Source organism: Corvus kubaryi, unplaced genomic scaffold, assembly GCF_017639235.1.
Source record: "Corvus kubaryi isolate FWS band 111438036 unplaced genomic scaffold, C.kubaryi_AGA036_p1.0 split3-37304, whole genome shotgun sequence".
NCBI classification, from domain to species: Eukaryota; Metazoa; Chordata; class Aves; order Passeriformes; family Corvidae; genus Corvus; species Corvus kubaryi.
Window position 1 is genome coordinate 754,664 of NW_024582087.1, and position 11,256 is coordinate 765,919.

At 56.1% G+C, this 11,256-nt stretch overlaps 1 protein-coding gene across 2 annotated transcripts in view; it reads left to right on the plus strand.

The window, feature by feature from the left end:
* The first annotated feature begins 9,287 nt into the window (after positions 1–9,287).
* The window catches only part of STMN1 (stathmin 1), a 10,248-nt gene continuing 8,279 nt past the window's right edge, over positions 9,288–11,256 (plus strand). The window contains exon 1 of one of the 2 annotated variants that reach the window (XM_042015472.1): positions 9,288–9,381. The gene's annotated coding sequence lies outside the window, so the exon portion shown is untranslated. Of the gene's footprint in view, positions 9,382–10,574; positions 10,660–11,256 lie in introns of those variants that run through there. The other variant, XM_042015471.1, reaches the window with a different exon arrangement.

Consider the following 11,256-nt stretch of genomic DNA (forward strand, 5'->3'; position numbering starts at 1 on the left):
GTTGGCTGTCGCAGAGTAATGAAACCACAGAGGGGGTTGGGTTGGAAGGGCTTTAAAGGCCATCCACACCTTCGCTGTGGGTTGGGGGTGGTTCAGCCACTGCTAAAAGTGATGCAGCGCCAGGGCTCCAAGCACAAGGGTAAGGAAAATCCTGTAATTGTCCTGGAAATCCGTGCAGATGGCTGACTCCACGCCTAAACTCTGCAGGGGGAAAGAAGGAGGACGGCTTTCAGCAGGCTGACTGGAAGGAGGAGTCTCTGAGCACCCCAGCAGCGCAGGGATGTGGGATGGAGACTGGGATCGGCCTCGGGGGTGGAAGGGAAGCAGCCCAGCCTGGCTGTGCAGCACGAACAGCGACGCTGCTGCAAACAGGGACGTGCTGGCAGTGGGAATAAAGCTCTGGAAGCACCTACGGCACATCCCCGGGTCACACCAGAGCTGTCAGAGCAAGGGGCGCTTTCTGAGGCGGGTCCGATCCTCAGCCGTGTCCAGGAAGGGCTGGAGCCGGGGGAGCTGCGGGGATTTACCCCAGCAGAGCCCTGCCCGGGGTCCTGCCTGGCTCTGGGGTGGGAGAGGCAGCGGGATGCTGGACACGCCGCCTCGGCAGCTGCCGGGAGCGGCCCGGTCCTGCCACACCATCTGCCCCTGCATTGTCCCCGCCGCGGGCACGGGACACCGGGGCGGCCGCAGCTCCGGCCCCTGCCATCCCCGAGAGGAGCTGCAGGCGACAGGGGGTGACACGAGCGCCAGCAAAGCCCGTTCCCAGGGGAGGAAGGGAATGGAAAAGCAGCATCTCGCTCCTCCAGCGCCGGAGTTATTCGTGCCACCGTGACAGGAACGTCCTCAGCTCCCAGCCACTGAGTGAAGGACGAGCCCTGGGGCTGGGGATGCTCCAGGATGGCCTCGGGGGAAGGCACAGCACCTGCAGCAGCAGAGGGGACATCCAGCAGACAGGACATCATCTTTAATGTCTCCTCCAGTGACACACAAAGGACTGATGTGAGCAGAACCACAAGACCCAGCGGCTTTTAAGCCTTCCAGATATTAATTTTTAGACGTTTTACACCTAAACCAGCGTTTCCAGCCCTGTGCTCAGGCTGGGGTGTGGCAGCCCGTGGGGACAGGGCTGTGCTGCCGTGCTGGGGTGGCTGGGGGACATTCAAGGTCGCTGGGTGTGATGAATCGTGCGGCTGAGCCGGGGGGGGGGACGCGCAGAGCCCGACAGGTCCCGGTCTAACAGCGAGAGACAGTGGCTGGTGCAGAAATCAAATCCCATTTTCCTGGCGGGGCCGGGCTCGGCGCTGGCAGCCCCCGGGGAGCGGCCCGGCCGTGGCACAGCTGAGACAGACTGTAAATTCTGCAGGGCTCTTATGTAAAGGCTTTCGGAAGGGGGTGGCAGACACCGACTCTGCTCAGGGGGGGCTCTGGCGGTCGTTAACCCTTCGGTTCTCGGGGAGCTGCTCCTTCCCGTCCCCCGTGCCAGGGATCCTCCTCTCTGCCCCACATCCCTCTGCTCCCCGCTCCAGAGCTGGCCACCAGCACACTCCCGCCTTGGTTCTGTGCATCTGAAGAAAAATCCTGCCAGAAGAGAGTTCAAAAAAGCCCTGAGGCCGCTTGGGCAGGGCAGACACCCTCCTCCCTCTGCTCCACCGGCCTCTGTTCTCTGTGGGATGGTGCAGGAGCCCTCGCAGGGCATTCTCCTAATTCACTGACTCACTGCATCTGCTTTAAAATGCAGCCCGGAGCCATCTCCTCGCCCAGGCTCTCTCCCAAGCAGCGCTTTGCTCCAGATCTCCATCACAGCGGCAGCCCCGGGGCCAGCGGCCGTGAAGGATGCGGCACAAATCCCGGCGGGGCTCACCAGGAAGGTGTTTCCCTGGCGTGCTCTAATCGCAGCCCCACGCAGCCGCTGGGATGGGGGAGAGAATCAGAGAGCTGAGGAAACCGGTGGGTTGAGATAAAGACGGTTTAATAGGGAAAGCAAAAGCTGTGTGTGCAAGCAGGGGAAAGCCAGGAATTCATTCCCTTGCTTCCCATGGGCAAGCAGGGGTTCAGACACTTCCGAGGGCGAGTTGGGAAGACAAACCCATCCCTCCCAGCGTTCCCCCCTTCATCCTTCTTCCTCCTGGTTTGTATCCTGAGCATGGTCTGGGATATCCCTGGGGTCAGTCAGGGTCACCTGTCCCGGCTGTGTCCCCTCCAAACTCACTGTGCACCCCCAGCCTGGTCCCCGGGGATGATATGAGGAGCAGGAAAGGCCTTGGCACTGTTCAAAGGCTGCTCAGAGACAACAAAACATCTCTGTGTTATCAACCCTGCGTTCAGCACAAACCCAAACACGGCCCCAGCCCAGCCATTGCAGGGAAATTAACCCTGCCCCAGCCCAAACCCAGCACATCCCCAATCCCAGCTTCCTGGGCTTGCTTTGCTGACGGGAAAGGAAGGGGCTGCGAGAGCTCTGCCGGAGCTGGTGCTTCCCAGGAAGGCACTGAGATCATTCCCAGCGACAGGATGGGACTCTTTGGGGTGTCCCAGGCTGCTCCAGGCTGCCTGTGCCACACAGGGAGGTTTTGTGGCCAAAAGCAGGAGTTAAAGGTTATGCCAGGATGTGGTCTGCCTCCAGCAGCACCTCTGGGCTGCCAGCACCGAGGTTTGGGTTTGAATGTGAACTAGCGGGTTTTGCACCCCTAAATCCAGAGGGATTTTGTTTCTCAGGGATGTGGGAAGGAAATACTGACCGCATTACTTTGGGGGGTCGGCCCTGGGGGCCCCCACCTGCAGGATGGCAGCGCAGCCGCCCCCTACCCCGAGGGATGTTGGAAGATTCCCTTCCAGCCGAGCATCCCGGTGTGGCTGCCCCGCTCCGATATTCAAACCGGTGGCTTTAAAAACAAACAAAAAACCCCAAACCCCCAACAAAACAAACCGCGCTGCCCATTGATATTCCCCTCACAGCTGTGCTTGCAGCATGGCTGGGGTATGAATGGGCACATTCCTTCTCCCCACGGCTTCTCTGCGCTCTCCCACCGGCCTCCACCCCAAAGCTTCCCACTCCTGCAGCTGAAATCCCACAGAGTCAGCACAGCCACACTCCCAGCTCCTCACACCTCAGAGCTCCTGCCCACCCCTGCGGCTCCCTGCCTCCTGGAAGCCCCTTCCAGCAGCACATCCCTGCACATCCTGCAGCAAACTGGAGTTCCCAGCTCCAGCTCTCGCTGCCATTTACAGAAAACCTCATTTGCTCAATTGGAGCTTCCCCGTCGATTTAATTAATGCAAATCCAGACACGTGTTAAACCTCCTTGTAATTACCGTAAGGCTCTCGTGGTTTTTGTTGATTTTTGTTTTTTCTTTCCCCTTTTCTTGTGTTTTTAAAGGAAATAGTAAGGCCTGGGTTCACAACAGCCCGTGGAGGTGCAGGGCCCTTCCAGCTGAGTCCAGTGGGAGCAGTGGGGACACATGAGCTCTGGGGGCTCAGTGTCCAGCCCCGAAGACCAGCGTGGACACAGGTGCGGCGCTGCCCCAACCCCAGGCAGCACCTCCTTGAGCAGAATTCCCTAAATCCCTTTGATTGGTGAGTATTCACTTGCTTTCATGTTGGACTTCCTTTTTTTCCCCACTGGAAAAATCACGATTTTGCTCTGGGTGAAATCCTGAAGGAAAATCAAGTTTCTTGTTCTCTGAAGTGAATTTTTATCATCTAATCCTCAAGCTGAGGAGCCTGCATGCTCCCAGTCACGAGGGAGTCAGCTCCACGTCGAAATGTTCCCACGTTCCTCCCACGCTGGGCCCTGGGGCAGGACAGACCCTCGGGATCTGGAGCAGCTCCAAGCTGCAGGCACGGCGCTCCCCCCATTCCCTGCCCTCCAAAATGCACCAGCACGGGCCAGGAGGGCTCCTGTTCCCTCAGCCAGCCGCACCCAGGGGATTTTTGAGGCACAATTGGTTTTTCCAGCAGTTTTCCCTCTGCAGCAGAAGCCCCATTTCAGGCTGGAGCTGTCTCTTGCTACGCCAGGGATGATTCCTGAATAAACAGGGCGGAGAAGGGCTGAGGAGGGAAACTGAGGGAGAGAAGGGGCTGTGTGAGGTCTCTCTGCTCTGAAAAAGCCACTGAGACAGACTGAAATGATGCATTTTGGTCCAGATCCAGCTTTCCCCCATGTTAGGAAGGACAGGCTGAGCTCAGCCTGTGGATGCTGGCTCCTGCCTTTCCCCTCAGTGTGATGGAAAGTGGGGAGCTGGGTGTGGAGGAGACCCCAAATCCTCCTTTTTAACCCTTTAGCTCATATTTTCACCCCAGACCAGGGTGCTGAGACTGTCAACAGCCCTCCCTGGGTGACACCAAAGCCCCCAAACCCCTTCAGGCTGTCTCGTGTCAATCACAACCCTCTGACAACCACACAAGGCTTTGGCTGGGGGTTGTTTTTGGGGGCAGTTATTTATTTTTAATTTAATTAAAACAAAGCCCTTGTGTTGCCCGTCGCACGGGGGTGCCTCTCAGGGTGTTAGTTTTGGCATAGAGCAGCAGATTGCTGGTTTGTTGTATAAAAGATGGATGTTTTTCCACCAGAAAGTCTGGCTTTGTCTGTTCTCCCAGCCACAGTGCATGTGTCGGGTTCTTTTGTCTTCTAATTTATATATTGATCTATCATGGGTTCAAATTAGTAGGGGGGAAAAAGGGATCAAGCAGCACGGAGCAAATGTTAAGTGCAGGTATTGTTTCCACGCTGGTATTGCTGAGATTCCAGGGGAAGGGAGCAGGAATTAACCCATTTGGATGCGGAATTGTCGGGGCAGATGGGAGGGGAGCTGCTCATTGTCCTGAGAGGATCTGAAATGTGGAAGCGCAGATCTGGACTGAAGTCCAAAGGTGCCACAGCCCCGGCACCCAGACTCAATTCCTTGGCTCACAAATCCTGTGGGAAGAGGCCCCGGTGTCTGATAGATCCCACCCATAAATGCCTACAGATACTCCACGGAAAAACGAGCTGTGGCTGTTGCTCTGGGATCTGCTGCATTCCCTGGATGTGAGGAGGGGGGGACACTTCAAAATCCTGCCTTTTGGCCGGAATTTCAGCCTCGTGCCGTGAGTCTGCAGGACCCAGGCACTTGAGAGCTGCAAACCCACCTGTTCCCCAGGCGGGAGAGCTCCTGAAAAATAAAACCCTGTTCCCATTTGGCTGTGCACCGATTTTGCCTGGGAAACTGCTCTGATTTCAGGTGGCCCGAGAGCTCTGCACTGAGAATTATTTTCGGATTTGCTCTTTGTGGGAACAGGCTCAGCCTGGGGGCTCTCACGGGCCCATTCATTTTGTTTGTTTGATATTGGGGAAGTCATATTCCTTTAAGAGGATTTCCATCCCTCAACTCCTCCCCTCGTGACACTTCCAAGCCACATTTTGTCTTGAAAGGGTGGGAGTATTTTTAACCATATCACGCCAGGGAAGTATTAATAGCACAATGGGCTTGCTGAGCTGCTGGTGGAGCTGAATCCATATTTTAAATTCAAGCAACTAATAAGGAGCTGGGGAATAATTAGTGATATACCCAGCCTTTCTGCAGCTCCCCCCCCCCCCCCCTCCATTTCCAAAGATCCGCGGCAAATGTCTGTGCTGGAATGTTCTGTGGCTGTTGAATATTTTATAGCTCCTCCATGCATTGCTATTCCATGTGGTTGTCAAAATCCCACCGTCTCCTTTGCTGCATCCCAGCTGAAATGGCTGCCTCTGACACTCTGGGAATGGAATTAGTGCACGGAAAAACCCCAAACCCGGAGCCCTCTCCCTCGTGCTCCTGCCCAGCCCGCCGCGCTCGCAGGGTGATGCCGCTCGGAGCAGCACGGCTATTTTTGAACCCTCGGCAGCGAGATGTTTACGGGCTTCCTGGAATAGCAGAAGCTCCCGGTGCTCCATATGGGAATGCAAATTTGCGGGCTCGGGTTTGGAGCAGAACGGGAAAAGCGGGGAGGGTGCAGAGAAATGCGTCGAGGCTGGGTTGGGAGCGAGGAGAGGGGGGAGCAGCGTGAGGGGATCTCCAGGATGGCTCCCAAAATGTGTTTCTGGACACGGGGCGGGGGTGGGAGCAGCACCCGCACGGAGCTGGGCTTGCTCTAGGCAGGGAGAACGCACCTGCACGGATGGGAATGTCCTGCGGGATCAGCGCTGGGGCCCGGGAGCGGCTCCGGGAGCGGGGCTGGTGCGAAGCCTCTGCTCTCTAATAATAGTTGGGCTTGTGATGGAGCCCTTCCCTCGCCCCTGCCTCTCCCCAGCCATCTGTTTCCAAGAAACTTGTGGAATTCGTGCCGCCGAGCTCGGGTTTATCGGAGGGGCAGCTCGCAAAGCTGAGAGCTGGGGGAGAACAGCAGGCAGGGGTTTGGGCCTGTGAACCCCCATTTTCTTAGGGATTAAAGGGTGGGAAACATCCACGGGCAGGCTGGGAAGGGAATTCTGCTGCTCCTGACCCAGGCTGGGTCAAAGGCAGATCAGTTCAGGGGAAAAACCAGACCCTGCTGCAGTGGGGATGAAGCTGCTCGTGGTGAGGACCCCCAGCCTTACTTAAGGGTCTGTGGCCCTTTCTGAGTGTTTGGGTATTTTTTAGGAGGGGAACAGTGTTCCTGCAGCCTCTGTCTTTATTTCATTCATATCTCCCATTCTTCTTGTTCTCCAGAGCCTCGTCACACCCATCACCACAGAATTTGGCTATCAGGCAACGCAGCCCCGTGGCTGCATCTGAAGGGGTGAACGGGACATTTCAGGGCTCTGTTGCCCCAATATCAAAGCAATTAATTGATATTTTCATCCCTGTGGCTGCAGGCGCGGTCGCCATCTGTGCTCAGCGCTTTTCCTCGTCTCATTTAAGGGAGGAATTAACAGATTCCGAGTGAATTTCTCAAAAAAACAACCTGCCTGATTCGCAAAAATTCCATTATTTCCAACAGCACATTGGGAAGTGCAAATTTATTCCGAAGGGAACATTTTCTTAATGGTGTTTTCCAGCATAAATATAGTACCAGCCTAAACACCTCCAGTAAACAAATATCAATTACCTTAAACGTTTCCTGCCTGTGGAAAAGCTTTCATTGTGAGGGAGACACTCCCTAAAAGTCTTGGTTTGTTCTTCAGTTCCGTGGGCTCCTCGGCTGTGTTTGGATTAAAGTGTATTTTTATCTGAAGATCAAGAATTTTTAAGGTTGGAAAAAACCTCTAAGACCATTGAGTGGATTGAAAGGAATCTTGGAGCCCTTCTCTACCTCTGAGTTCCTCTTAAAATCCTGCTTCCCTCAGCAGGCTGGCTATTAAATCTCTTAAACTGATCCACTCAGGTCAAATAATATCCTGGATTTCTAGTTTTAAAATAAACTTTGCTAATTCAGGGCTGCTGCCAGCCCTAGCAAGCCCTTGCAAGTATCACTAACCAAGGTGCTCTAAAACATCCTCTGTTTAACAAATAAGCTGTCAGTCCCTCCACCACCACCAGTGCTCAAGGCTGGCAATTTAATACTCAGAAACCACATTTTGTTATTGGAGATTAAATATTTTTGCAAGTTAAAAGAGCTGCCGTGGGCTGAGTTGTCACCTAATTATGTCAGTCTCTTTGTGGGGTGTTTTGATAAGCACATCAGAGGAGAGGCTTTAATCTTTGGGCTAAATCTGATCACGTCACGTCCTAAATTCACACGTACCAGGAGCCCTCTGCTGAGACCTGGGTTTTTGTGTTTCACCCAGAGCTGAGGGGCCTAGGGTTTGGTTTTTGGTGGGGTTGAGCCCCCCTGGAGCACTGAGAGGGGACGCGATTTGAAGTGGGTGCTGTTATCACCAGCTGGGATTCTCCACAGCCACTGGTCATATTCCCAATTTACAGAGCCTTTGTCCTTTCTGCTCTGGGAGTATCTTCTGCAGGTCCTGCTGGGATCCTTTATTTTCCTCAAAAGGCATAAATTCATCTACCAGAAGTTCATTCTGATGTTCAATTCGGGCTTGAAATGGTGCTTTTCTTCTCCAACCCGTTTTGGGGCTAAATGGGACGTGTTGGAGGATGTTTCTCCCACTGCTGCCTGCTCTTCTAGTGGTAAAACTGGGATTAAAGCAAAAAAAAAAAAGCTTTTGTTGGTGGTAAGGAATCCAGTTGATAAAAACTACCACAGCCACATGCTGAGGAGGGAAGAGTCTGCTTGGAACTGCACTAAATGTGTCAATAAACACAAATCAAATGCAAATTAAATAAAAGCTTTTCATATACTCCATTCTCCTCGAGATCAGGCAAAAATAAATGCCACATAAACAAACAGGGTTTATGAAACGCTCCCAAAATAAAACCACTCTTGCAACAAGGCCAAAAATGAGATTGCCTCCGTGTCTTTCCACCTGCTGGGAGCTCTTGTTTCTCTTTGTAACACAACAGAGCTCAAAGATTTTGGTTCAAATCAAAACCGGTGGTGGCAGGTGTTGTAAAGGGGTTGGGGAAGAGCCTCATCCTAAAAGATAGGGCATGGAAAATGCCAGAGCTGAGAGCAGGTCCCAAATCCTCTTCCCAGCTCGTCAATAAGTTGCCTCTTACATAAGACAGTTCTTACCCGAAGGAAATATTTTTGGCTTTTAAGCCAATCTGCAGAGGAAGGTAAGCTACAGTCAGGTCTTTTTCTTCCATTTTTTCCTTCCTTTTTCCCCCAGACAATCAGCTGGGAAGCGCTGGCATGGCTCGTAGCTTTATCTCAGCCTGCATCCCTCCTTCAAAAGCTGCAAAGGGAATTTCCTCCTCCTCTCCCCAGGGGTGAGCACTGACTCAGGGCCCTCGCACAGGTACCAGACCAAAAGCCCCAAGCCCAGGAAGCCTCGTTTCCTCTGGGAAATCCAGGGATCATCCCAGGATAAGCTCATTGATTTGACTCAAAAGCATTAATATTAAAGCCTCCAACACACTGTTGGGCTGCACGGGCGGTAATTAATAAATGATAAAGTGAAACACAGCCTGGTGGCAGGGGCTCTTGGCTGCTTTGTCTCCCACAACGTTTCATCCAAGCACTCAAGACGTTTCCTTGGAGAACACGTGTGTTGCGGGGGACATGGATGTGTTTTCCCTGGGATGGAGCTGGGAGCCCCACGGAGCTGCCAGGAACGATCCCAAAGGGCCAAGAGGCCGCTTCAGGTTTCAGATTTTGAACCTGGGATCCCGTCAATCCCACGAAAAGGTTCTACCACGCAGCTGGAAAATGGCTCTTCCCATGCCCACTCCGGCAGAAGCCTCTCCCAATTCTAGCAGCTCGGCGGCTGGATGTGGTTTCCATGGAAATAGACGTCAGATCAGCAAAAAACAGGGCAAGTGTTTAAAATAATCTGTTTTGAAAGCTTCCTGCCTTTCTGTCACAATATTAACCTTCCGCAAGGTAGGATTCCTCTTTTTTGGGTGCAAAATCCTTGGGTTTAAGAGGGTGCACGACAAGGGGGGGGGGTCCCAGAAAAGTCCTTTTTTTGGGATTGTGGGTGTGGAGGCTGCTGGGCTGGGGCTGTAGCAGAGGATTTTGCTGTGTGTCCATCTGCCTTTTGTGTGGATTGACTCTTGGTGTGGATACCACCACGGGAATTGCACGGGATTCATTTGTGCGGAACATGCGGACATGGAGTGAATGTGTGTGAAGCACGATTGGGAGTGAAACGCTCCTCTGGGGCTGGCAGTGGCGTTATCCTGGGACGGGGAACACTCCCAGGGCAGATCCGTGTGGAGCCACCGTGCCCATTCCATGGAATCTGCACAAATGATGTTTTATTTGGATGTGCTCGGGCTCGCTGGTGTCACCCCAAAGGAGAGGGTGGCTTGGCCCCCAAAACACTGCGGGGTCTCTTTGGGGTTGTCCTGTGGCGGCCGTGACCCCGAGGTAACCGAAGGGACATGGTGGTCATCTCGATGATGACCAAGAGCCCTGAAGTTACTGTGGCCCCAAGGTGGCCATGCCCTAATGTAGGTGACCACGTCTGAGAGGTGACCAAGGTCTCAAGGCAAGTGGCTGTGGCTCCGAGGTAGCCATGGCCTGAAGATCTGTGGCTGTGCCTCTGAGGTGACCATGGATCTGAGGTGACTGTGATCTTGTGGTGACCGTGGCTTCGGGTGACCATGGCTCTGAGGTGACCATGGCCACGAGGTGGCCGCAGCTCTGGTCATCCCAGCCACAGCTCCACTCCCACCATTCCCCCTGTGGGGTCGGACACCCCTGGCCGCAGCACCAGCCCTGATGCCCCTGTCCTCCCCACCGCAGGGGCGAGACACAAAGGGAGTCCCAGCAGCTCTGGGGGCAGGAGCGGGATCCCAGCGCGGGGCTCTGGGGGTCGGGGGGGTCCCTGGGGCCCGGGGGACGTCGCGGTTCGGCCCCGCACCCCCGGCCCGGCCCGGGCCAAGCGCGGGGGCCGCCGCCCCCGGCCGGGCGCGAACTACAACTCCCGGCATGCCCCGCGCGCCAGGGGCGGGGGGGGGCCCCACGGGGGGGGGGAACGCTTGTGAGGGGTGGGCGCGAGCCCCCCCCCCGCCCCCCCACCCGCAACGGGCGGCACGTGCCGGCGGGCTCGGCCAATCGGGGCGGGGCGGGGCGGGTCACGTGCCTTTGTTTGGCGCTTTTGTGCGCGGCGGGGCGGGCGCGAGCTGAGTGTGGCCGGAGCGGCGGCGCGGGCAGGTGGGTGCGCGGCGGGGCCGCTGGAGCGGGGAGCGGGGAGCGGGCACGGGCGGGCCGCGGCCGCGGGGCTCTCCCCCCGCCGCGCCTTGAGAAGGCGGAGGGAGGAAATGTCGGTGCTTCACGGGGGTCCGGCGCCCCGTTGATGCGGGCGGCGGAGTGGTTCCCGAGGGTGGGTGTCAAGGTGAGGGGGGGGCTGCGGGGCGTTTCGCAGGCGCTCGAGGCGGGGGTCGCTTTTGTCCCCGCTCGCGGGCATCGCGTCGCTGCCCGATTTTGGGGCGTCGCGGTGACAAAGGGAAGGGAGACAATGGGGGGCATTCCTCGTATGTGTCCCTGTCTCCCCCGCGCCCCGATAGCTGAGGGGAAGGGGGTGTCTATTGTCCCTCAGCGAGGGGCGACGCCCTACTCGCGGCAGCGGCGCCCCCTCCCCTCCACGCCATTGTTACTGGGGAAGGGGCGGTGTCCGGGCGACCGCGCCCCGACGCCATCGAGCCGTGGGGGACCCTCTCGGAGCCCCCCTGTCCCCATGTCGCTCCCCAGCGCTCCCCGTCCCCTTCGCCCCTGAGGGGCTGAGGCGGGCGGGGGGGGGGGGGGGGGGGG